We start from the raw sequence: 3,498 nt of genomic DNA on the forward strand, positions 1-3,498 counted from the left end.
CAAGAGGCTCAACTCCTGCGAGACGACGAGGAGACGAAGTGGAGCAGGTGCAGGGAGGGGGCGTCTTCTTCAAAACTGCATGAGAGAGAGAGAGAGGGAGGGAGGGAGGGAGAGAGAGAGATAGAGCGACATGGAAGGGGGGGTGGAAAGAGAGGCCAACGGTATCCGCCTTATTTCTGCCGTCTTTATTTCTCCCTCGTCCCCATAAATGAAGTAAACCGAGGGAAGCCGCTTGTCGGTGCGCGGCGCGAGCTGCAGCAAACCAGAGGCGTGGCCTGCTCGACAGAAAAAGCAACACCGAAACACGCCGCCGCCGTGTTAAAAAAAAAAAAAAAAGCACCGTAATGTCCCCGCTGGGACCGCACGTGGGGCTCCACGGACACTTTACTGACCTATTTGTACTTTATTGTCCCTTTATCTGGCGGGGTATCGTCATTATATTCACGTAATGACGGACAGTTCGCAGCCATTTAATAGGAGGAAGAAGGAGAGAGAGGGAGAGAAAAATGGCAGTTGCTGTCTGGCCCTTGTTGAGAGAAGCGATCAGTCTATACATGCGTTAACGATGTGGTGATTCCCATTACGGAGCCATTTAAAATGTATTAAAAATAGTTATTCAGGTCATGGCCATCAAGCTTACGAATGCTGCTCCCAAAGTCCATATATTACTCCACAGAACTTTAAATGAGGTCTTTAAAAAAAAAAATTCTAAATGATAATTTGATAGACAATAATGTCAAGTTTGTTTATTGCAAGAATGCCAAAGTCAGTTTAGGTCAGTCCTAATATCACCAGTAAAAAGACAATACATTAACCATCCATCCATCCATCCATCCATCCATCCATCCATCCATCCATCCATCCATCCATCTATCTATCTATCTATCTATCTATCTATCTATCTATCTATCTATCTATCTATCTATCTATCTATCCATCCATCCATCCATCCATCCATCCATCCATCCATCCATCCATCCATCCATCCATCCATCCATCCATCCATCCATCCATCCATCCATCCATCCATCTATCTATCTATCTATCTATCTATCTATCCATCCATCCATCCTCAGATTGTATTTAATATAATTACAAAAGCTGACAAAGTTCAAATGTACAGAGGAGTACAATTTTAACAATGCAGAATTAGGTGAAATTGAAGAAACTGCCGCACCACAAAACTGCAAAGTGTGACTCAATGTTGTCCCATTTTAAGCTTTTCAAATATGCATAAAATATTTAAAATCCTTTCCTTCTGCCACAGCCTTTTTTTTTCGTCGGTTTATATTTGGCAGCCTTTTTGCGTTGATGTTTTTTTCCGCAATGTGCTTATGTCTCTTCTTGAGCTTTTATGACTGTTACTGAAAACAGTGGCACCTCCAGTAAGTAAACCATAAACAATTGTTACTTTTATCAAAAATGTAAAGTTGCTTTATTTCTTTCTTTTATTTTCTCTTTGCAATATCATCCCGTGGGCCGTATAAGACCCTCTCGCAGGCTGTTTTTTTTTTGCTGTACGTCTGAACGCCCCTGTTCAGTCCCCCGTATAGCAAAGAGTTCCAGCCAAGAGTGAGTTTGCCTGAAATTTAGTTTCCTCTTGCCTTTCCCTGGGGGTCAGAGGTCACATTTTCTTTTTGTGCTGGGCTGTTGTTTTCCTGGGGGAGGGGGAGTCTATGTTCCTTTGTGGTGCTGGACTTGCAGGGCGAGGCCTCAACACTTGAGGGAAAGGTGGTGGTGGTTGTAGTGGAAGCTGTCGTCAAACTACGTTTGCCACAGCGGAGAGACGGGAGGAGGCTGGCCTAATTAACAAACCATTGATTTATTCCTCAAGCAGCGACACAATCCGAAAATGTTATTCATAGCAAGTGTTAAGCAACATCCCATTTATGAAATCCCACTTAATCCTTGTATCCATTGCAATTTCAAGGCAACCTGGCACCAGTGCAGCGTATGCTCTATTATATAGCGCCTGAAAGACATTTGTATGCATAATGTGATGGCACCACCTATTCTGCCATGTATACAGAGAAGCCCACTATGCAACATGCAGTACCATTTAGCTTGAGGGGCTGCTCTAAAAAGGGAGTCGAAACCTCTCTGGAGATTCAGGTTTCATTAAGACGGAGGGAAAATACAATAATGTCGTCCCATCTGCAGCATCCACATATTTTCTTTGACTCAATTAGATCTCAGGGGATCTCATTGAATAAGTTTGCCCTGAAAGGACCAGAATTCTTGTAAAGAGCAGCTCATATTTCCATACATTCACGGTGCACAGTTATCTGTACAGTGCTCCATTCCCACAGTTTACTCCTGCCTCTCAAGCATTCACTTTGTTGGCTTTTCTGGGAGAAGTCGGTTGGCGTGAAGTTCACAGGCCGGGGTATCGTCGCCGGCACCTTCTAATGCCATCCTATTCTTAATCTCAGATTATTACTACTGTAATCCTATCACAATCCTCCACTTCGACCACGCTTTTGTTGTTTACATCAAATGTTTTGCCCCCTCATGCACTGGTAGGACTTCCACTCATCATCATCATCATCATCATCATCATCATCATCATCACCGACCCAGCTTTTAAATTTGCACTCCTTCGTGACAAACTGCACGATTGTAAAAAATGGGTCAGCCTCATACCCAAACCAGGCCACGTCATGCATCCACAAACACGCCGGCTACATTTGGAGAGCAACACTATTTTCTTTGCACTGCCTTTTTTTTTTTTTTTATGAAATCCTCTGCCGAATGGCGACCAGCTGGAGGGCTCTCAAAATGGAGAGAGAGAGAGAGCGAACTTCATCTTATCAAGCTTTATAGAAGAAAATCAACAGCGTCAAAGACGTACTAAATAATCCGTTACCAGTGTAAATGTTGGGGCAGATTTTGTGCAGATTCCACCGTGGAGGAAAATGCGTTCTTGTGCTTGTTGAAGACAATTTCCTATCTTCAGCAGTTCTTAATCGAGGCCCGACATTCACATTTATTCCAGCAAATATTTCATCCCCGATGTTTGTCTGTTTATTCATCCTGTGTCATTCATAAACAACCCCCTGCAATTACTGATGCAATTGGCGCTCTTTCTTTCTTTATATTTCATGCAAACAACAAGGAACTTGAATGAGAATGGTGTCAAGTCATGATTTATTTCTAATGCAATGCATTTTAAAATTGACCAGCTATACTTTCTGATAGAATTTTTTTTTTTTTTTAAAGGTGGACTGTCATAAAACGCCAAACACATTTAATTCAGACACTTGGTTTTGATCCCTGTAAACAAACAAACAAAACAAAAGGAAGAAAGAAAACAACCCCGTCCACACAAGGACTCCACGGGAGCAAAGCCCTGCCCACAGGCACAGTCACATCATGGGAGAATGCCCCGAGTGGAAACAAAACACGCTATGACAATATCCAGCCCAGACAAAGAGGCAGTCCCAAGTACGGGCTCCTCCACAAAAGGCGAGCCCAAATCTGACCGAGAGGGGCCAATCT

Source organism: Blennius ocellaris (genome assembly GCF_963422515.1).
Source record: "Blennius ocellaris genome assembly, chromosome: 11".
Lineage (NCBI taxonomy): Eukaryota > Metazoa > Chordata > Actinopteri > Blenniiformes > Blenniidae > Blennius > Blennius ocellaris.